Source organism: Marmota monax, unplaced genomic scaffold (assembly GCF_021218885.2).
Source record: "Marmota monax isolate L192 unplaced genomic scaffold, Marmota_monax_Labrador192_F-V1.1 WCK01_AAM20220418_F8-fsc00044, whole genome shotgun sequence".
NCBI lineage: Eukaryota > Metazoa > Chordata > Mammalia > Rodentia > Sciuridae > Marmota > Marmota monax.
In genome coordinates this window covers 4,773,504-4,798,452 of record NW_026695198.1, presented here as the reverse complement: position 1 = coordinate 4,798,452, position 24,949 = coordinate 4,773,504, and the positions used below count along the sequence as shown (strand labels likewise).

Sequence of the window (24,949 nt, the reverse complement as noted above, 5' to 3'; positions counted from 1 at the left end):
TTCCTTGAGAGTACGACTATAGTATGAGAGAGAAAGAAAGTAAATGTAAATATCAGAAAAGATATTTGCCCAAGGAAAGGTATATATAATCATAAAAGATATTCATGTTGAAATAAGGTATACCTGACAGGAACTAGAGAATAACAAAGTTTAATTTAGTTTGATATGTTAGGTAACAGCCAAAGTGTCCTCATTAGACAAGAGGCTTGTTCCCACACACTGACCTCATAGATTATAATTTGTTTTGCTCTGTCAGCATATTTGATTTCTGTTACAAATTTATTGGATCACAGGGAGAAGTAAATATCTTAAACATAAATTCTTATGTTCCCTTGTTCTTCTCTCTTTGCCAAATAGTTTCTAACCTAAGCAGAGACTGTATATATGCATTGATTTCCCCACCAAACTCTCAAGACATAATTCAGGTGGTTACCAATAAATATACATCACATAAATTAATGAGCATTAAACATGATGGAATATAAGTTAATGGGCTCACATTTGTCCATTTTAAAGCTTACTAGGTAGGATAAAATGATTGCCTGGTACTAGGATGAGAATACATATCTAGATTAATGAAATAAAATTCAAAAATAAGTCCTGACTTATTTGGCCATTTTATTTCCAATAAAAGTGGCAAGATCATTCAATGATAAAAGAATAATCTCTACATCAAATGGTCAAAAGGTTCTAGGACAACTGCAATTCTCATGCAAAAAAATTTCATACATATGTGCATATATATGTGTATATAATATATAATATATATATGTATACCTCTATCTACCTTCCTACCTACCTATCTGTATTTATCTATATTTATACCTTTCTAAATCTATATAATGGCTGACCCCCACATGTGGCATATACAAAAGGCTTACTTAATATGGATTAAAAACCTACATATAGAGGCTAAATATATAAAATTCTTAGGAGAAATTTTAGTCATAAATGTTAAGTTCTTGAACTAAAATTAGGTTTTTAAATATGACAAAAAATCACAGGCAACAATAATGATAAATTTGTCATCACCAAAATTAAATCTTTTATGCTTAAAAAAACATGATAGGCAAAGAAAGTGAAAGACAACATAATGGGAGAAAATATTTATAAATCATGTATCTGCTAAGAGTTTAGTACCTAGAATGTAAAAAGAAAATCTAACAACAAAAAGATTAACAACTTTCTTAATAAAATGAGCAAAGAATTTCAATAGACAAGACCCAAAGAAGATATAAATATTGCCAAAATGAAAAACATGAAAAAAATTCTTAATCCTTAAGTCAAAGCAAATCAAAAGCATAATGAGATATTACTTTATACCTACCAGAATGTTTATAATAAAAGAGATAGACAATAAATAAAAAATACTGGAAAGGCTATGGAAAAGTTGGAGCATTGGTGTGTTGTTGATTGGAATGTAAAATACTGCAGCTGCTTTCAGAAACAGTGTTACAGTTTCTCAAATCCTTAATCAAACTGTTAATGCATATGACCCAGCAATTGCACTCCTGGGTAAATACCCAACAAAATAGAAAACATATATTCACATAAAAACGTGTGCAGTAACATTAAAAATCACCAAATATGATGGTTGTATTTATAATAGTGTATAAATGGAGGGTTGGAGATGTAGCTCAGTGGTGGAGCACCAAAGCCCTGGATTCAAACTCCAGACACACACACACACACACACACACACACACACACACACACAAACGTTACACTTTAAAAGGGTAAATATATGTATTAGGAGTTATGGCTCAGTTTATCTTTAAAAATCTATGGAGAGAAGAGAAATTATCAGTAGATTAAAGACATTCTGACAGTGGTAGTAATAAGGACATCTTTGAGATGGGTAAAAACAACATGTGCCTTCATACAACACTGGGCATCAACAATGAATGGCAGTGATATTAACAAATAGTAATAAGTCTATGTGAGAATTCTGTGGGTGTGCATTTGACTGTTCTTTCAATTTTTTTTGTAAGGTTGAAATTTTTCAAATAAAATATTAGAAGAAAAGTGAATGGGATTTCAAAGATAGTAAAGCAATATTATGTATATATTGCTCTTTATTAAATTAGCAGACATTCACTCATTGAACAAATATGGTTGAGTTCTTACTATGAAGGAGTCAAAGTATGAGGAGCTAAAACGGAAAACTGGGTTCTCAAGCTCCAGTACTTCAGATAAAAGTTGACCCAAGGGGTCTTCATCTCTTCCATGACATGGGTTTGGAATGCCATGAGATGCAGAAGGGTGAGGCATAATGCCTTCCATCCAACTGACGTTTTCAATTATACTAACTGATTTTTGCTCTGATGTTAAAAATCAGAAGTGCACAAAATGTGTAAAATATACGTGTATACTTTAACATGTTTCTAAAGCTAGCAACTAGTAATGACTACCCAAATTAAGATAATGAATATCATCAGAATCTTAGAACCCTCCTTCATTCTTCCAGAAGCCACCCCATTCTAAATAGGGAACCAGAATGTTACTCATTCATCCAAAGACAATATGGTTTTCTCAGTTTGGGAAACTCACTTGGATGGAATGATGTGTTTTGTTTTATAGTTTGTATTTTGTAGCTCTCACTTGCTATTATGATGGTGAGATTAAGTAATGATGAGCATATAAGAATCATTCTTTCATTTCTATTGAATAATAATATCCTAATGCATGAATACATGCCACTAATACTACTATTTAGTGTGCTTTTAAATTTATTTATAAAATTTTATTGGTTATTTTTATATTTTGTGAAATATATGAGTATATGTGTAAAAGTGTTTTTCAGAGTAAATTTCCTGCTTCCTAGGATTTGTGTAAAAGTTAGTGAAGTATCTGTCAGTTTAAAAAATAATACCCCAAATGTATAGTTTGGATCTGTAATGCCCCCAAAGACTGATGTGTTGAAGGCTTGGTTCCCAGCTACTGGTGCTATTGGGCGGTGGTGAAAACTTCAGGAGGTAAGGCCAAGTCACAAGGGTGGTGTCTTTGAAGGAGCCAATGCAACATGGACTAAAAGCTCTGAAACTACCATCCAAAATAAACCTTTTATCTCCTAAGTTATTTTTCTCAGGTATTTTATCACAGTAGCAGAAAGCTGACTAATACAAATAAACAAATTAAAAAGAAAAAAGATTTATTTTGGCTCACAGTTTGGGAGGGGACAGTCCATGATTGATTGGCTCTGTTGCTTTTGAGCCTGTGGTCCCCACTGAGCTATACCTCCAATCCTCCACTTTTTAACTATTATAAATACAACCATCATATTTGGTGATTTTTAACATTACTGTACATGTTTTTATGTGAATATATGTTTTCAATTTTGTTGGGTATTTACCCAGGAGTGCAGTTGATTTCATATGCATTAACAATTTGATTAAGGATTTGAGGAACTGCAATACTGTTTCTGAAAGCAGCTGAATTTTACATTCCAACCAACAATACACAAAATTGGCTGGGGGCTGTGTGTGATGAAGCAAAACCATCTGCCTCATGATAAGCAAGGTAAAGACAGGAAGAGAAAGATACCAGAAACCCATAATCCCCTTCGAGATCATGACCTTAATAACCTAAAAGCTGCCAAGTGGCCCCACTTCCTAAAAGTCTACCACATCCAAATAGCACCATGGGCTGAGGACAGTCCTGTATTCCATTGGCCTTTGGAACACATTCCATATTCAAACTATAGCACTGGATAGTCAAACAATAAATGAAGCCAAACTGTTTCCAAAATGTATGCCAATTTATACTCCTACCTGTAGTATGAGAGACTGTTGTTCTGTACCTTCATCAAATCATGCTGTATTTAGTAATTTGTTTTATCTCCTTGTTTTTTTGTGATTCTTCTTTTAATTTCAATGATTTATTAATAAATTTGAACACATTTGCATGTGAGCCATGTTTTTGTGATGCGTACTGTAAAACATTTAAATTCTTTTTCTATTGGCTTCTGATTGTTTTTCTTAATGGTTTATTTAAATTTACTATTTAATCACTGATATTTGTCATGTAATAGTAAAATGTATACAGTGATATGTGTCACTTTCTAATGATAGGTTACTGTATTTATTACCATCATCTAAGAACAAAATTTATTTTTTAATATCCACATTGCATCTAGCATTTTTGCTGAGTTTTCTCATTAATTTTAATATCTATATATACTTGGAGGACTTTTTTTCCTATGTGCAAACCCTGGAGAGGAATGACAGTTGTTTTTGTATATCTTTCTAACCATGAAAATTCTGTTGATTGTTATGATTTGTCATCAGTTTACTGTATTGGAAAAGACCCCCTCAATAGAAAGTTACAGAATGTTAAGAACAGAATGGGAGTGTTAGTATTTGGTATCATTATTTTAAACCTCTTCTAAAAATGGAAGTTTTTCAAAATATAAAAAAAATAAGAATAATGACTTCTGTAATATGTGTGTGTAGCCACTATACATACCATATATAGATGTATAATTTGCTTATATATTGTACATATGATAGTTATGTAATGAAAAGCATATATTTACATGTTATATACTATGTACATATACACACATATACTCAAGACTAGGCATTTCAGCCTGTGTTAAGCTCCTTGATAATGCTGATGACACAGGTAATCAGGAAACACAATGGAGAGAGGTGCTTATCTCAGGATGGCTGCCCAGGTACCAAATTTCTGCACCATTCTCTTACCCTCTCCCATGTAGAGAACAACCTTACTTAGGGTGCACATATGGACTTTTCAAAATACTTCCATTCTGTCTCTGAGAAAGTTGTATAGCATCTGTGACATTCTTCAAAGAGCCAAACATCCCAATCTATGGGTTCCAACGTTCAGTTCTCAATCAGGTAGCCCTTCACAGGCATTCCACAGACAAAGGACTTTCTTCCTAGCAAGTATCATCTATCAAGACTCCAGCTATGTGCACATTTATGAAGAGATTAGAGTGAGTCACAGGCCTTTATTATGTCCCCAGGAAAGGAATGATTCACATACTCAATGTTCTCTTCCCCAGTGAATTATATTTTTCTACAAATTTATACATTGCAAATAACCTTTCCAATATATTGACATAAAGTGGTTCATAATATACTGTGAGCTTTATAATGAATTTTGTCCTCGGTAGACATTGGCATATTGGTTCTCCTTATTAATCACTCTATTTTCTTTAGTGTCACATCAGAGATTGCTTACTTATAAGTCTGTTGAAAAAAAAAACAGTATTTTCTTTGTTGATTTTTCTATACTATAGTGCTTTCATTTTCTTTCCGTTATTTCTCTTCTTACACTAATTATAGTTCTTATTCCATTTCCATTGTGATTAATTTTATATTCTCTTAAAATTTTTATTATAGCTGCTAGTATAGTTATTTTTACCCTTTGTTCCTTTCTAAACATATATTTAAAGCTACAGAATTAGGCTTAAGCTATCTAAATATCCTACAATTTATTATTGCTGTTTAAAGTGTTTTATAAATATCCCTTAAATTTATCTTTTGGATCTTTATATGGTGGGAAAAATATTTCTTCATTTACAAATGTGTGGAGTTTCTTAGATTTAAAAAAAAAATTAAATGCACTTCATTTTAACAGCATTTTTATGTTCACAAAAATTAAACAGTTCCCATATACTTCCTGCCCCCTACCCACACACTAACAACACCCCCAAAATAAACAACACCCACCAGAGGGGCACACTTGTTACAACTGATGAACCTCCACTCACACATCATTGTCTCTCAAAGTTTACTTTCCTTTAGGGTTCAACGATGGTGTTGTACATTCTATGGATTTAAAAAATATATATAATGACATGTATATATATATATATATATATATATATATATAATGTCTATCATTCCAGGTTCATCCACAATAGTTTCACTTCCCACAAAAATCCCCTGTGGTTTGTCTATTCCATCCCCACTTCTCTCAAGCCCTGGCAAACACTCACTCATGTTTCTACTGTCTCCATAGTTTTTCCTTTTCCAGATTATCAGAGAGTTACAATTATTCAGAATGTAGCCTTTCCAGATGGGCTTCTTTCCCTAAGTAAATTATACCTAAGGAACCTCTGTATTTTCAGTTTGATAGCTTGTTTTTTTTTTTTTTTAATAATTCCCCAAGTACTAAATAGTATTACTTTGGATATGACATAGTTTTACCTACTAAAAGATATCTTGGTTGCTGCCAAGTTTGGCAGTTTAAATAAACCTGCAATATATGTCCCTGTGCAAGTTTGTGTGCACATAAGTTTGCAACTCATTTGGATTGATGATGAGTTATATGATTGTCAGATCTTATGGTAAAAGTATGATTAGACTTAGAAAAAAAAAAAAAAAACTGCCACACTGTCTTCCAAGCAATTCTACCATTTTGCATTCCCTTCACCAATAAATAAAAATTTCTAGTTTTTCACATTCTCTTAAGCATTTGGTTTTGTTAGTATATTGGATTTAGGCCATTCTATTTTTGTATTTTGTGTGTGTGTGTGTGTGGGGGGGGGTTGTATTGGCATTTCATTGTTTTAATTTGCAATTCTAATTGTTTTTCTAACTTATATGGTGTTGAGAAATTTGTATGCTTATCTTTTGAGAATGTGTTTGAACTTTTACATAAATTTCAATTGAGCTGTTCATTTCCTTATTGTTACATATTAGGCTTTCTATTATATTTTGAATGACAGTCCTTTTATCAAATGTATCTTTCGCAAATATTTTCTCCCATACCTGGTTTCTCTTTTTCTCTTGATGTTTTTTTTTTTTTTTTTTTAATTGTGCCTTTTGTGTTATGTCTAAAAGTCATTGCCACATCCATGGTCATCTATCTGTATTTTCTCTTGTTTTATTTTGAAGGAGTCTGCTAGTTTTGAATTTTACATCTAGTTTGATGATACATTGCGTGCAAGTCTGTTTAGAATTTATTTATTTTTTTATGTTTTTCATGTGAATGTCCATTTTTTTTTCTAGAAAACACACTAGTTATTTTTGCTAATTTATTTTTAATTAAATATCCATTATGAGGGCATGAAGCCCTAAGCTAAAACTTCAGTACACACACAAAAAAAAAAGAAAAAGAAAAAGAGAGAAAATCTATCAATATAAACTCATATTCTTAAAATTTTTAGTCATTTGAAATTTTGAACAGTTTGGTTTGTGGCACAATATGTAGTCCAGTTTTGAAAAGTTTCTTTGAACTCATTTTCACATTTTTTTGTTTGTACTATATAGGAAATTATTAAATTAAACATGTATGTAACAGGTAACTAGAATATTAGAAAATTAGTATTTTTACTAGGGCTTCATTAAATCATTTAAATTTTGCACTCATTCCTAGAAAAATGTTATTTTTATACTATTACATATCAGAAATTAATGTTTATAGAACAGAAACACCTTGTATGAGAGCATCATTTGTCCATGGGAAATTAGTATTTAAAATTAAGTACAACATGGCTGATCAAAATCTTATGTTCTCTCTATTATATGGCCTGCCTTCTCAGCATAGATTGCTAATATATCCTTTAAGTAATCAAGAGAACTCATGGGGAGCTATTTTTGATGTTAAACAGTAAATAACAAACTTACTATACATGGATATACATAGTCCCCAATGTTAGTATTTTCTCCAAATTAGAAGCAGCCTAACTATTGAACTCAACTAGCATATGGGCAAACATGCACATCCACATCAAGGAAACTATTCAGCAATTTAAAAGAATAAACTGCTCACACGGGTAAAAACTTGGGTGGTTCTCAAGTCATTACTCTGAGTAAACTGTAAAAAATGTTGATATCAAATCCTAGACACTAGGCCATGCCCTTTGTATAATATTCTCATAATCACACAATCTTAGCAACAGGCAATAACAGATAAGAGATTTCCAGGAAGTGGGGAGTAAGTCAGATTGTAAAGTTCTTTTTTTTCTTTTTTAATGACAATACAGCGTGTATCTTGATTGTTGTGGTGGGTATACAAGTTTATAAGTGGGACAAATTACACAATTACACAAAGTACACACACATTCAAATGAGTCCAGGTAAAAATAGGTGAGAGCTAAAGAAAGCTACGATCTATTTGGTAGTATTGCAGCTATATCAGTTCCCAGCTTTCGTTTTGTAGTACAATTATGCTGGTATTACTATTAGGGGGAGCTAGATTTCAGGAGAAATTCTAAAACCTCCTTTGAGTCTATAACTATTTCAAAATAAAAAGTTGAAAATGAAAATAACATTTTTATACTTAGATGCACCCATGACAGTAATCCAACCATGCCTGTTTGAGAATTTAGGAAACATATACCTTATCCCTTCTCTAGTCTCTCAATGGTCTCAGTTGCTCATTTATCCTGAACTATGCTAGGATTTCATAAAGAGATACCTATTAGGGGCTGGGGATGTGGCTCAAGCGGTGGTGCGCTCTTCTGGCATGAGTGCCGCCCGGGTTCGATCCTCAGCACCACATACAAGCAAAGATGTTGTGTCCGCCAAATACTAAAAAATAAATATTAAAATTCTCTCTCTCTCTCTCTCTCTCTCTCTCTCTCTCTCTCTCTCTCTCTCTCTCTCTCTCTCTCTCTCTCTCTCTCTCTCTCTCTCTCTTAAAAAAAGAGAGATACCTATTAAATATTACTCAAGATTCTTTTACCATTCTTGGAGTTATCATCATTAATTAAATGATTCTATTTCAACTCAGTCATGAACTAAATTTAAGCTTATAACAAATTGCAGACATTTTCTGGTATTTGACTCCCTAAGGTTATAGTCTGTTAAAAATGTTTCCAATATTCTTCACAATAACTCCATAGTTCTATTAGAGCACTGCTTTTCTTCATTAGATTCCTTTCTTTCTTCTTTAATTTGGGGGTCATAATAAGTTTAAAGACAATGTATACTGTAATATTCTACAGACCGTGGTGCCTTAAAAATACCTGTACAAACAGAAACTGGTGAGTTGTGAGCCGTCACCTCTGTTCATCTGTATTCTGGCCACTTGGCATTGAAATTCACAGTCATGGCAGTATCAAGAAGACAAGTGTTGAACGGAGGTTTTTCTAATAAACTTTTTCCCAATAAAGTACATTCATCTTTCATAGTTGAAAGACTAAATAATAAAAAAAGTGACTGAGGTATTATATTTTCAGTTATTACCTGTGAATCTTATTTCATAATTTTATATATTGTTGAAATTTAGGGGTGCATCAGCTTTATTACTTTATCAGTTATGTATATTAAACTATACTGGTTTGGCAGATCTATTTGTTGTACTAATCCTATTTACCAAAATTACTCTGCCTTGAAATTTTCTTCAAAATACTCTAGAAAATTACAAAACCACTGATATTATAGGAACACATGTATTGCTTTAACAATCCAATATATAGAACTAATGATGTTCTATAATGCCTTGATTATCATCTGCTAGACGTTTATTGCTAATTCACTTTATAACATACTTTATTAAAAGTCATTAAAACCTGCAGCTGCATCCCGTATCATTTCCTAAATATAAAGACAGCATTTATAAATGATCTCCTTGTTCAAAACGCTGCCATACAGCTCACAAACTCTTTGTTGGAAGCCAGAAAGCTTTTATTCTTACAAAAAGAAATGCTAAGTAATTCATCAGATGCCAAAACTTTTTCCCCCTTTGGGCACATATTTGCCTTGGTCCAAGTGTTCAAATTCCATGTTCTTAAGGAAGACTTATTAGATAGGCTCAGATTAATACTCAAAATTTTTATCTGAGTGTCATATTGCCCCTACAATTCAATCTCTTAATATGAAATCTTGGAAAAACTTACAAAGAGTAAGTAACTTGGCTTAGCTGAGAACCCTGAAGTGAAGTGTTTATGCAAATATTCTGGAAGGACACATTGAAGGAAGACACTGTATTTCACTTTCAATGTTGTTAATTCTGTTCAGGAGTAAATAGCTTACTGAAGGTCTTATATGCTAGTAAAAATAATGTAAATAATTTCTAGGTTTCACTTAATTTATTATTCTATAATTATAAATGTATACATAGTCTCTTTACAAAAACGTTCAGAGAAATAAAAGTTGGTAAGAATAAATTTCATTTTTGAAAAAAATACTTTGAATTTTATGTATAGGAATTCCTATTTCAAAACAATTTTATCCATTTACATGCATGATTGCTACATCTGCCCTTAAATACAATGTGAGATAACTGTGATTTATCCAATTGAGTAGTATAAAACATGAGAAAGGGTTGTAGCCAAAAAAAGTTACATTCAGTACAATCATTTACATTTAAGTATTTTTTTTTAGTTTGAGTGGGAATAAATTATTCCATTTCATACACAAAAAAAGGCCTGAATAAAGATAAAGAAATAAAGGAGAAGATTATTTCTGAAAAAACACTTTTATGCAAATCTATAAGCAGATAATTCCTTGTGATCATGAGTGGCTAATTTGCCTATTATTATCAAGTACAGAGATGATGTTCTTTCCAGACAGTGGCTAACAGAAGTATCTTCAAGGGTGGGAGCATCTCAACTGTAGTTCTCCTCTTTTGCCCACCCTCCTCCACCATGATAAATACCTTCCCACCCTCCATAGTTTAGCCTCATAGAAAAATGACTCAATGTTTCACAGTAACTCTTTGCAAAAGCTCCATTAACACTTTAAACTGTCTGATCCCATCAGCAACAAGGTAATAAATCGCCCACTGTTTGGTGGTACATTAACTCCTTTGGGTTACTGGGGAGCCTTTTAGTACACTGGTAATTTGCTAAATGGCACACTGATGTTTTAGAAAACTTAATTGGTCTCCAGAAAATAGATAATTTACTCCTGAAGTATCAAGATAAAGCCAGGCAATTTTCTGGAGAATCTGATAGTTTGAGAAATGAATTTGAATATCACACAAAATCAAATTTAGGTTTGCCTGAAATCTTTGAGGAATTACAGCTGTCCAGATGGAAATGACTTGTCTCTGTAGGTCTTCTGTCACTCAGCCTCTGTTAAAGCTAAAAAAGCACCAAGGAGATCTAGATGGGTCTATAGATCTTGTGTACTCATTACTGATATTTAGAAATTTATTTCAGAAAAAAATGTGAAAATTTTTACAACAACAAAGGAAGAGAGGGCTAATAGTGTAGGTAAAAGTACGAAAGGAAGCTATAATAAAGAAAGACATCATTATTTGAGACTCCTTCAACCCTTCAGGTCAAGTTAATAATACTAGGGGATGAAAGTCAATTTTTCCAGTGGCTAAAGCAAATGAGGAATTACTGAACATAGTGTGTATATTTCACAGGTTCACTTAAAATGAACATACTACTGAGAGAAATCAAACCTTTAAACAACCCTCTTCTCAAATATTACATCTGTCTTTTCTGTTGACTATACAATGAATTGCAATTTCTTTCTTCAGACCCAATCACCACAGACAGAGCCAATTTCATGTAACAAATTTTCACATTTTCAGAAATGCCATGTCACCAAGTCTAAAGGACACTGCACACTGGAAATGAAGAGTGGGCAGCACAGAGGACTGAGACAGTCCTGCAGGACTTTTCTTCACAAAATTCCTTCTCTTTCCTATCTCCTCAGCATGAATCTGGTCTATTATCTCACCATTGGTTTGATTCTGAGGAGCTCAGAGTCTGAAGACTATCTCAACAATTCTTCAGAAACTAGTGCCTCCATGATGCCCAAGGATCCACTTTTAAGCAAACTCCGGGGCACCTCAATTCTTCATTCAGTTGAGCTCCTATCAACCTGTTTAACCACCTATAGTTTTTGTTTGTTTAGAATTTCATGTGTTTTACTTTCTCCTTACAGTTTTCTAAGTACTCTATTCTGACCTTTACTCCCCTGTTCTTTTTTCCTTCTGAAATACATTTATGTGCATAAACAATTGTTTTTCTTCTTTTTCTCAAAAACCTATTACATTTTCTATAGTTCCCCCCCAATAACCTCCATTTTGATAATTCTGATTTACGTGTATCTAGTTGATGAAACTCATTCCTCCATCTACCATTTGGTGTTTGCACCCTTTCGCTGTCCATTTGACAAGTCCCAAGTCCAAGGTCACACTTTCTTTTTCAAGGACTATTTTACATTGATAGGACACTTGAACATTTACTTAGCAAGTGTATAAACTACATACAAATTCACTTGGACTCCTCCACTGTCTTTTATTCCTTATTGGTATCACTAGCATCTAAGCATCTTTTTTTTTAATTTTTCACCACAGTCCGTGGAAATGAAGCATGTAATACTAAGTAACAGAGGGGAGACAAGTCTATTCATCTCCCCAAAATTCTTATAAAGAGCATAAAACTATGAAACACTGACCCTTAATTAAGTCTTAATTCAGACTTAATACTTAGAAAACCATTTAACTTTTCTGGACTTCAGTAATCTTATTTACAAAATATGAGGAATAAAAAAAGTTAGCTTTCTAGTCTTGTTGTGAGAATCACATAATATACCCAAGTAGGACTCTAAAACTCATTAATATAATGCCAGATGGCAGGGAATAATACTGTGGATGGAAACCAAAAGAGAAAGTTAGGTTTCTGGGAATGTGTTTATTATGTTGTATGAAGAGTTTTTATAGCAATTACATTTTCTAACTTAAGCTTATAAGAAACTTCCCAGAAACTTACTCTCCTGGAAATAAAACACAAAATGGAAAATAAAAAAGTAAATTGATTAGGTGAATAATAAGTAAAGTTTATGTTTATGTAATCAAAAAGAACTCTTAAGTAGAGAATATGTTTGAAGAGAAAAATGAACATCTTACATGTTGTGAAATTAACTAATTAGATAAGTATAATTGACTTATTCTATCTTTAAATGTAACCTATTATATTTATTGTTTCTTGGTTTTATTATTTATGATCAAGGGTGTTAAATAAAGTCAATTAAATTAGTTATGTTTTTAGGAGTGTCTCTTCTTTTGAATTAAAATCAGACTAGGGCTGGGGTTGTGGCTCAGAGGTAGAGCACTTGCCTAGCATGTGAGAGGCACTGGGTTCAATTCTTAGCACCACATGTAAATAAGCAATATAAAGGTCCATTGACAATTAAAAATATATTTTAAAAAAACAGATCAGGAAATCAAAAGGTAAACATTCTAGCTAAACAGGAAAAAGTTTACCATGTAATAAGTGAGGAAATATTATTTGGAATTGATGGGAGAAAAAAAAAAACACACACACCAAAAATAGAATAAAACCCTACATAGGAAAAAGTGTTTTGGTCCTACTGGACTTTTTATTCCATTTGGGTGTTCTGTTATTCATTTTTAAATATTATTCTTTTTCAACATGTGCTATTATTCATTTTTTTAAAAAATAAAGCAAAAGGACACCCTTGAAGCTTGGGTACACTAATAACATCAATAGTCACAGGATGGACATTTTATTTTAAGATTATTTTTTTCCTTAGAAATAAGAGATCTCAAGAGAGATAATAAGACAGTGACCTGCATTTGCTGAGTTTTCCATCAATAACAGGTAAATTGAAAGACTTTGAAATCTTTGGTAGATTCTTCAACAATTTTGTAGTCACTTCCTTCCTCACTTGCAATTCACCTTCTGCTGAATATTACACCTGGATCGAAACTTAAAAATTACAGTGCATCCCTCAGTCAATGTAGTTTCCATGGAATCTGCCTTTCTTTAAGCTCCAGTCTTGGTGTGTAATATTCCCTTGGCCAATCCTTAAACATGTAATGGAACTATTGGGGGAAAAAAGGGATGGATATGAAAAATAAGTGTTGATCAAGAATGAATGAGGATCTGTGGAAGAAAAAGAAATATAATTAGAGAATGGAGGAATGGAAAGATGACAGATGAGGAGATGGAGGAAATTGATCCTATAGACAAATCTTGATTAAACATGAAGATAGCAGAATCAATTTTTATATATTTATACAAGCATGGGGAAAAATTAAGGTGTTTACCACCAATTAACAATGTTCACTATTAATAAAAGTCATTTAATAACTAACAATAAATAAATGTTCTTCTGGGGAAAAAATGAAGAAAGCACTGAGGAATCTACACATTATTGAACACTTGATCCCAGCCATGCTTATTGAAATTTACTGTTAGCTTGAAAACTAGTTCCTAGTTCCCATCTACTTTCTATCAGGAGAGTATGAGAACATAAAAGGAATGTCATGAGAGAAGTGCAAGAAAAATTCAACTAAACCTATGAGTTTTTGTTGGATTCCTAATGGACACAGTAAAGATTTATCTATAGGGCCAAGAAAATAAATGAATTACGAAAATTCTGGTATGATTTCTAAAAGATACTTGTCTTCTGTTAATTTGTTTTATTTACCAAGTAAGAATTTGTTCCTTTAAAATATTAAATATTCATTTAAAATGCTAAGAAAATAGTAATGTATTTGCTAAATATAAATGCAGTTTTAATTACTTCACAAATTTTAATTTTAAAAGTATATGCATTGTGTACATCAGTCTTGATGAAGTGATAATTAGCAAGTATTCAACTGAATTGATTTAAAGATTTGTTTCTTGTTTGGCAAATAAACACCATTATTTTAGCTTTGCTGACAAATTGAAGACCGAATTCATGAAGACTAAAATGATCTCCTGACACTCTGAATGTGTACACTGTGTGGCACAAGCTTCACAATGATGAAAGATGAATTTCTCAGTCTCAGGAAATTTTTTTTATGATTTCTCTCAGTATAATCTCTTCCAGTGTTCTTTATTTATGGTTTCTTTTTAAAGTAAGCAAAGCCAAACAAAAAACAAATTTAAGAAATATAACTCCATATTATATAATTTTTATCTCTAGCATAGTCAAATATTTTAACCACAAAACCCTACCAGAATTGCCTGAAGCAACAAACAATAATTTATATTTCTTAAACATACCATCAATATATTTTTAGTAATAGCCCAGAAATCTATACCAACATAATGTTAGTAAAGTACACTGAAAATTCATCATAGTTGATTCTAAAGTTCTATCTGAATGAATAAGATGTAACTTAACTTGAGATTTCCAGTGGAGATGTATGAATAGAGCCCAGGGTTTGTGCTAAATCAATACTCTATCTTTAAAGCATTTCCAGGTTATTCCTATAAAATCAATGCTCACAGTATCCACGTTTTACTCCATACCCACTAGCCAGAAATCAAACCCAAAATGCTTTCTGTATGTGTTTCCAGATAGTGGGTTTAAAATTCCACTAGTCCTATGAGCTTTCTTGTCAGTATCACTAATGATAGATATTAATCCTCTTTTCATAGACTAGAAAATTATGACACAGAGACAGTGATGGATTCTTCACAGGTCAAAATTAAAGTTGTTAAAATGAACTTGGGTCATAGTGACCTAGGTTTGACTAATTGATAGAGAACATCATATCAATTTTAAGTAATAAATATTTTAGACCACATTCTGCCTCTCTTGACATTTTTATAGCATGAAAAGATGTAAAGAAAATTATAACATAATTATTAGCAACATTGTTTTCTCTACACTAAGAGTTCTTAAGAATAAGAGGTGTGCCTCCCCTAGAGAAATTAGGAGGGAATTTCCCCATGAATGAATAAATACTAAAGGCAATTTCTTATAATAACTCATAGACTGGCACTTATGTTTCCAAAACACTGTCAAAAAAGTAGGTATCATTCATTCCTTTCATAAATATGTAAGTTCATCTGCATGTGAAGGTTTGCACCTTAGTAGGCTAGTAAAGTTTCCCTATTTCAAGTATATAAAGGGCTGGAGATGTTGCTCAATGGTTAAGTATCCCTGGGTCCAATTCCTGGTTCAAGAAATAAAGAAGAAAAGGAAGGAGAAGGAGAAGGAGATTAGGAATCTCTCTCTCTCTCTCTCTCTCTCTCTCTCTCTCTCTCTCTCTCTATATATATATATATATATATATATATATATATATATATATATTTCACTAATTTGAGTGGCTTGAGATTACCAATAGATTGAGATTCCTAATCTCCTTCATTTTCTTCTTTATTTCTTGTACCAGGAATTGGACACAGGGATGCTTAACCACTGAGCAACATCTCCAGCCCTTCTTATTTTTATTTTGAGATAGGGCTTGCTAAGTTGCTAAGGTTGGTTTTGAAACTGCAATCCTCCTGCTTCAGCTTGCAGAATTGCTAGTATTATAGGGGGTGCCACCACACAGGGACAGATTCCTGATCATTTGACTTTCAAGCAATACTTGTTTGGTACATCATGATTCATAACAGTTTTTTACTGCAGCAAGTTGTTTCTCTCATGTATAGCTCAATCTGTTAAGCTAAACAGTGAGAAAACAGCAAATAAGTGGTGTTTCTTCATTTGAGTCCTATCCTATGAATCATTGTAGATGTTTCTGAGTAGTGAGATCACTATAGAGGTCATTTCTTGTAAACAATATAATTTTCTTCAGTTGTGATTTTTGCTGTACTTGATAGGATGGAATAAATGAATAACTAGTTGCCTGGAATTTGCAGCTTTTAAACAATGGGAAAGGTGAATTACCAAAGGAATTTCTTCAGTCTATGTAATAATTTTGAACCTGGTTCAAACCCAAGTAAATAACTCTGAAGACAATCTATAGGCATTCAAATCTAAGATGATTAAGGGTTATTAATAATTACATTAGAATATTCAGCTAATATTTAGATGGTATACATAAAATGTTGATGGAGAAGTGTTTTATAATATTCTATAATTTAAAGATTCCAGCTAGGTTTCCCTTTCCCGTCTCCATATTCCATTTCTTGTTGAAGGAATAATGGTAAATCAACTGAGTCTTGAGCTCATTTTAATTATCCTCTGCTCCTGTAAATATTTCACATTTCCAATCACATAATTCTATTTCCTTTTACATTTTAGAGTTTCAAATAAAAGCAACACTCAACAACACTTAGCCTTACCCATCAAAACTTTTTTTGGGGGGTGGGGCAGAATGTGACTTTGAATTATTATTATTGTCTCTGGTCCTCCTAAAGACCTCATGCATCCTCTTTCAGTAATAAGACAAAATACCCATCCAGGAAAAGGAATTGATTTAATGAATTGGATGCACTTGTTCCCAAATAAAGTGCTGATTTCACTTTAGACACAAGAGAAATCAAAGTGAAGATTGGTTTCCATTTCCCCTCACTCCTTTATTTATTTATTTTTGCAATTAGAGATGAGCATTTAGATGTGCATTAAGTTATTTTACAAAATTCTATCTCGTAACAGCATTTTCCAAGAGATAAGGAGTCACAGGCTTCTATACACTTTCATGAGTTAGGAAGAGTGAATTATTTATTTATTTCAGTGAACAAATCTCCAAAGGGATTAGGAAAAGGTAACTTTTACTTTGCACAGTTTCAGCTACACATAGAGAAAGTCTGCCCCCTCAACAACTAAGAAGGGAACTGCGTCCATATACCCATAGGCATGTATTCTGGAACACATTCCCTGATTTCATTTTATGCTCCACTGACCAGGGGAGTCCAACTCTGATAATTAATTGACAACCAAAATAATAGTGTAACCACATGCTGTAACTCTTCTAAAAATGTGATTAAGTCTTCCATGTGGTAATTTCACTTCCATCCCACGGATTGAAAAAAAAAAATTGGATTGTGTTAGGAGCACATTGTAGAAATCTAAATCAATGATACATCTTTCTGCTCCTCAGATAATCATTTCTGACCTATCTAGGGCAAAAGAGCCCCCAAGGAACTCGGTGACATAAATGCCTCTGTTCCCTTTCTGCTAAGCAAGCAGGTTCATGGTAAGTGGTAAGTGACAGTCAAGAATGATTTTTCCTCAGAGTGTAATTGTTACTCTAAGCCAATGCAAAACAAGGGACCATCAGTCCACCCACAAATATCATCGTAACTGTCTTAGAGAATATTTATGTTAAAACTGAGAGAGTAAGTCTATGAATGCATTAGAGAAGTAGTTTATTATCCGTCTTATAAGGCCTATAAAATTAAGAGAAGAACCTTGAGAACTCCTGTAGTTTTTTCAAAGAGGCAAACTCTTTCTAAACACTTGGTTATGCATATACTGTTACATGTATTTACATGATTGTGAAAGTCCATTCTTGTAAGTCAGCTCTGGGCACTGAGCTGAACATGCTCATTGGAATTAATCGAGTTCTTTCTGAAATGTCAGGCATGGGCTATAAATTTGTATAACTGCTTTTACCCAGTGAGCCCTTTTTATTAAAGCAGAATGCTTATCAAGGTCACTGTGAAAGATTGTCACTTTAAAGCACCAAAGGAAGATTCTAGAAATAAGAATCAAGAGAAAAAAAAGGATGTAATTAGCACTCTAAAGTTTATGGTTTGTTAAGAACCTATTGACCTCTCTCACTTTCTGGATTTCAGTAACCAATGTATTTTATAGAGCTAAGAATTCAGAATTCTGTCAAAACCCAGCTCTTCTAAAGAGACACAATAAAGCTTCTCATTTTCTGCTTTCTATTGGGTCTGGTTTTAAGATCTAAAAGACTGGAGAGGATGCTGAGCAAATACATGCATGTTTCCTTAGGTAAAATTCTACAGGTGTAGGTGTGCTTGTGGGTTTGGATACATAGAGGAATGAGATGCCTCTGTATACATATTTTTCTGCTTGTAAATGGCTTGGCAAATTGTTACCATAAAAAAATATATTAGAAAGGGTATTTAAACCATCTCTACTTCAACTTTTTTTTGAGTCTTGCACACTATGTGACACAGGCAGAATCACTTTTAAGGCCATGCATAGGACCAGAAACATTCTCTTGCAAGATAGCAGTTTACATTACTATTGAAGAAAAAAAAATGAGCAAGATATACATAAATCCAAGCAGATATTAGATAAGCAATAAGAAAAGTGTCCAACTAAAAGCTTACTTTAAAAATGTTAGCCAACTACATAATATTTTTACTATTGTCACAGGAGATACTTCAAAAACATCTGACAGTTTTATTAAGCAAGAGATTTTCTAACATCATGAACTAGAAATAACAACTTTCTATGGAACAGAATTATTTATCTTTACCTTAATTCACAAGAAAAAATACTGTTCATGTTCTTTCTGTAAAACCTTGGGGAAAGTCATTATAGTAATAAAAAGCCATAAATAATAGTATTACCACTTACCTGCTAAGTAGCGGAAATAGATGTGTCTTCAGTTTCTCTAACGTGAGGTTTTGAGTAGATCTCCAGCCTCCTCTCACAAAGCTATTTCCAAAAGAGTTACGATCCGCTCAGGAACATCCTGCTTATTTCATGAACTGTGGGCCTTTGAGTATTTCAGCCCCTACTGCAGTGCCCATGATTTCTCAGTGCTTCTAAGAACTTGAACTTCACTCTTCAGCCTGCATTCCTTCTACCTCCCCTACAGAAAAATTATTCCTGAAGTTGTGGCTGAGAGTTTAACTGTGGAGCCTGAGTACTCCTCAGAGCCCTCTCCCTAGGTGTAGCAGTAGAGTAGGGAGGGTTATTTTTCGTCCATCAAGGAAAGGGACAGGGAGGCAGGGGGGTATTAGGAGGCACCGCCTTTTAGCTGCGAGGAGCAGGGTGCTCAGCTGCCCGTGGCGACGACAGTGGCGGCAAGGACAGCGGAGGCGGCTGCAGCAGCAGCGCAGTTTGGTCCCTGTAGCTGCAGCCCAGTCCGGAGACGCTGTCCATCCCCTCCGGTGCTGAAGTAAGGGACTGGAACCCCCAGCCTGACCCCAGATCGCACTTTCCTCCACCAGCGAACCCAAGCTGCTTCCTTGTCTTCCAGCCTCGCCTTTTTTTCCCCCTCTCGCGCTTTATTTTTTGGTAGGGGAGTGATTGTTTCTCCAAAATAATATCTTCATACTTATTTGATGGCAGCGTTTCTGGAAAGGCAGGAATCCATGAGGAATAAGATCTGAGCCTCTCCTGACTTTTCAGTGGCCCTGAACGAGTTTCCTAATGGTAGAAATGAAAGAGAACGCACGAACACGCGCGCGCACATACACGCGCGCACGAGAGAGAGAGAGAGAGAGAGAGAGAGAGAGAGAGAGAGAGAGAGAGAGAAATGGGGGGGGGGGATTGTGGTGCACTGTGGAAAATCCAGAGCTTCTTTGAAAGCTCGTGGGTCTTTAATTACATAAGATGAAAAGGGCTATTTTGGAAGACTCTGAAATCTTGCTTACCAATTGTTGAGGTGGGGGGGCATTTAAATTTTGGGAAGCCTATTTGAAATTCCTAGGTTATGCACAGTAAAGATTCTTAGATCCTACACAGACAAACGAACGACAGGTTATTGTTGGAAAATAAAAAGACACAGGACGAAAGAATGAAAAAGAAACGCTTCTCGGCTTTGCTACCTTTTTTAAAACGCTGCCAAATTGGTTCAGAATCGCGGTAGAGCAGCTAAGAAGATCCTGTGGACGAAGGTCCCTGTGAGTGTCAGCGCTGGGCTCGGTGAGCGAGCGGGAGTCTCCGGGGGCTGCATTCCCAGGGCAGTGCTAGCAGCCGCCCACAGCCCAAGCTCGTGCAGGGGGGCGGAAGCGGCTTATTGCACAAAGGATGGGATTAGAGGAATGCATAAAGTCAGCGGGAGCACTAGAGCATCCCTGTCTTTTTAAAACCAGGAAAAAAAAGCCCAACACACCGGGCCCTTTTTGCCTAGGTTTTCAGCTCCTTCCCTTTCTTTTCCTCGCGCGCGGCGGCCTTTTTGCCTCTCCACTCCGGAGTCTGAGCCCTGCTCAGTCCCCACAGGCTCTTCTCTCCTGCTCGGCACAGACCCCCACTTCTGCCCGTTCCCCTCGTTCTTGGCAACCAGTTGACACTGAGCCAGGTTTGAGTGGGTTGTCCTGAAGGCGAAGGCGATCTCTAAGGGTTCTGCCATCCGCACTTGGCAAAGGGTGCCTACAGGAGTGGAGTGAGATGGGAGATTGAAATACACAACGTGGAAACTGTCGGAAAATTGTTCAAAAATCACGTCCACGCGGACCCTCAAAACTATGTACTGCTCAAGAGGGAAGACTAGCCAGGAAGGGAAGTCCAGCCCACTTCTTCAGACACAGAACTTGTGCAGTGCAGTTTTCTGCACCAGGAGGTTGTTAATAGACTTAAGGGGAAATTGGTAGAGACTGGCTAGGGGCAAGAAAGTGGGTGGAGAGGGGAGGCGTCACTGATCTTTCTTGGGCAGTAGGATGAGGCTAATGTCTGCTTGTGGCCTCCTTTCCCAAGCACTTTCTGAGGTTCTTCTTCCTCGGATCGTGACAGTGGAGGGGAGTCGTAGACTAGATGAGGTGCTCTCTTCCCGTGTTTCCATCAAGGATTAGAGCGTGCAGGGGCCGATCTGGAACTGTCCGTTCTGGGTGGGATGATCTCCGCCTCCTGGAGGCAGTGCCCTCTCCAAGGTGCCTGCGGAGCAAGAGAAAGCTGAGGGAAACCGCGCAAGTCCGCAGCAGTCAGGGGAGTTCAAGGTGGTTCTTTTGGGGAGAAACTTAAGTTGGAATTCATTCAAGAAGGTAAACCAAACGCGCAGCTAATGTACTCCCAGGAAGAATCCACGTTTCCGGCGGACTTTGATCTAGTTCCTGCAGCAGCGATGTCTTTATTTCCCTGGGGTCATCGCTGCTCACTCCCAGGCTCTGGCTGGAAGAGGCCATAGTCAGTGTTGGACTCATTTCAGGCAGCAGACGCTGTGTGGAGCTGCAGACGCAGGAAATACTCACAGGGAAAGGAAGCCCCTGATTAACTTTCTCCAACAGTCCTTTTGAACAGGGGCACTGTTAAAAGATGTGAGTGAGTCTCTAAAATCACATCTAGGGAAGACTTATAACCTCACTGAGATACACAGGCCAAAAATAGGCTATTTGCTACTGGAGGCTGATGTTTGAAGGGAATGTGTTGTTTTCCACTTCTGCGAAAAGAAATTGCCCAAGATCATAGTAAATAAAGTTTCCCTTTTCCTTCCACAAAATTCAGACAAACATGTTTCTTGCATCTGCATGAACAAGTATGTGTCATCCGTACAAATAAGTTTCAAAAAGTACCCAGATTTTGTTGGAGAAGGAAAACAAGCCTGCTTGCGAGTTAAACTCCTTCTGGTGCCATTATTCCCTGTCAGCAAAGAGTTTTTGCTCTAATGTATTGAATTCGATGGTTATTTCAGTTTGATTTAATTGACTTTACATTATTTTCTCTGGACATGTAGGGACAGGAATAATCACAGAAAATAACACACCAAATAAAAGGGATTCATTTAAATGTGGCACAGAGTACAAAGATGTTGCTAATTAAAAACATATGCACTTGATTATTCAGACCTAGAGGAACAGATTTTTCCATCTTTCTGAGCACTGATTGACACTAATGTATCTCCCCTCTCCCTCCCTCCTCCTCCCCCTCCCCTCCCCCCTTCCTTCTCTCCTGCCAGGAAAAGAAAGAAAAAAAAAAAAGAGAAAGGGTTGATTAATTTGAGCTGTCAGAACTAACAGATTATGTTAGTTTGATGTCTTTTCTTGAAGAAGCAAATCCACTCCATATTTTTCCTCATCAAGTTGTGTAACCAGTTATGGAAATTAAGGTGATGAACATCAAATGCAGTCTAACATCTGATGCTACAAATGCATATAAATGAAGTATAACAAAACAAAAGGGGACAGAAAAACTGAGGTGAATTGAAGAAATATTTTAAGAATTTTTACCTTTGGATCAGATTTGTAAAAATTTATTTAAAATGTGATTTTATTCTTAAGTTACTACGATTTAAAGATGTAAGCATAGTAAAAGATGAATGAGAATCATCAAAGCAATGTATGAATTATATTCACAAGAAACTGTAATAACCTGTGAGTCCAAACCAGGTCTTTCAGTCCCTCTAGGTTTATAAAACTATAATAGAATCATCACTCAGCCCACCCTCCACAGTGTAGAAATCTTAGAAAACATTAGATTTGGGCACATTTTGAAACAATTTGAAGTACTTTGAGGGAGGGAGTTCTCAGTGCAAAGCAAAACCCCAATATTGACTGAAACTTCCATAAGCCTCCAAACCAGTTGAAGTCATCTTTTTACTGTATATAAAATAGTGCTAATATAATTTCTAACCTCACTGAATTGTCATATGTGAGAAAAAAATATATGAAAAACTTAATATATCTTGTATGTTTCTATAAAAATTGATATCATCATCTATAAAATAGTAGCCTCCGTGCTTATTACTACACCATAGTTATAAAACTGGATATGTAATTTAGGGGTTTCTTTTTTGATTAGCATATTCCTAATTATTTCTGTGCTTCATTTCATGTTTCATATTTTAAAATGGGGTCATATGATTCTATAATCCATATCTGAGTCATTTTTAATTCATGGTCTCAATGGAGTCGTTTTAAGCTGAAGTTTCCCCTTGTGATCAAGTACAACCAAATATTGCTTGTCTATTACTACTGATTTATGAATTGGAATATTGGGAAATATTGGGAAAATATCCTTATGTGGTTTTCTAAGAAGTTATTGAGTTTATATGTTCTTTTGTCCTTTTCGTAAATAAAAAGACTTAATCCCATACCTTTGTTCAGTTAAGGTGTTCAAACTTGCTAAATCATCACCAGGTAATTCTGGAAGACTTCATGTGTGTTTGTGTTTGTGTTAACTGAGCTCAGTTGACTAGTTATAGGGAAAGGTGGATGGAAACTGATAACTCCATTGTCCTAACTGAAGTACAAAAATCCATCAATTAGATTTGTTTTTCTTTTAGGGTGGAGGGTGAACAATGGCAGTCAGAAAAATTTAGGAAATTGTTTATGTTTAACTACAAATGCCTATTAGGAATATTTCATTTTAGAGAAAGATTCCCTGAATACTTTCATTTTAAATGATTTTCTCTATTGAGAAAAACTCTAAAGTTTAGGAATGACATATTTTAATAAAAGTGTTTTTTTATGTTTAAGAAAAGTGTTTTTTAAACATTTAAGTGTTAAATATGTTTAAGAAAAACATATTTTCTGCTACTTGGATAAATTTCTTAAACTTTTAGTCTTTTTCTTCATTAAAAAAAAAGGCAACCTACAACTTCCAGTTAATTACATCACCTGGATCCAGACCTCACACATAGAATGTTCCACATAGGATAAGAGAATCCTATGGCATCCCTCCAATCCTCTCTAATAGAAGCAGTGTCTCAGAGATTGTCTGTGTTTACTAACACTGTGCAGGAAATACTAGCTTACTCAAAAAAAAAAAAAAAAAAAACAATGTGAAAAGATGAGTTTATATATAAAATGTGTAGAAATTCCACATACAAACAAACATTATTGATTTGTGATTTTTTTCATTATTTCTCCTCTCCTTCTATAATATGGACTGCACAAAAGCAATTACCTCGTGTAACTTGTGTGTCTCCTGCACTGAAACAATGCCCCAGAATATAGTAGATACTTAGAAAGTTGTTGGTAATCGAACAATTACATGTGAACTTCTGTGATACTGGCTGAGAGTAATAGACTGAACAAAATATTGTCTTTGTGCTTCAAAACCAGGAAATATTTGTTATTTATAGGCATAAGAGCCTTCATAGCATGGTTTCTTCCTGTAATAATGGCTTTTTAAAAATATACTCATCCATTTTGGAACAATCAAAGATGTATTTTCAATGTGGCAATAAAAGATTTATTTTTAGAGAGATTCACCTGATACGCCTTCATAATTATAATCCTTTTGTATAATTAACTAGATGGATATTCATGTGCAAAATTGTTAAAATTATTCAGTCTGGCAAAAAAAAAAGGAGGGGCATAGACAGATTTTTTACTATAAATACCTTCATAAAAACTGGTCTCTATTTCTTGCACTTTTTTCCCCATTCTGGAGAAAGGATAATATATTTTGGTCTATTACCCATGAATTTTCTTCATAAAATAAATGTGATGGTTATAGAAAATGTAAAGAAGGGAAGAAAAGAATCTGTACCGGTAACATCACAATTTTATTAT

General features: G+C 34.6%; 1 protein-coding gene across 4 annotated transcripts in view; it reads right to left on the bottom strand.

Annotated features, from left to right (window-relative positions):
* Sntg1 (syntrophin gamma 1) overlaps nucleotides 1-20,554 on the bottom strand; it is an 828,698-nt gene extending 808,144 nt beyond the window's left edge. Inside the window, exons 1-2 of one of the 4 annotated variants that reach the window (XM_058574017.1) lie at nucleotides 20,327-20,543; nucleotides 19,128-19,852 (exon numbers count right to left, since the gene is read on the bottom strand). The gene's annotated coding sequence lies outside the window, so the exon portion shown is untranslated. Of the gene's footprint in view, nucleotides 1-19,127 lie in introns of all 4 variants that reach the window. The other 3 variants (XM_058574019.1, XM_058574018.1, XM_046428541.2) reach the window with 3 other exon arrangements.
* Between the last annotated feature and the right edge of the window lie 4,395 nt (nucleotides 20,555-24,949).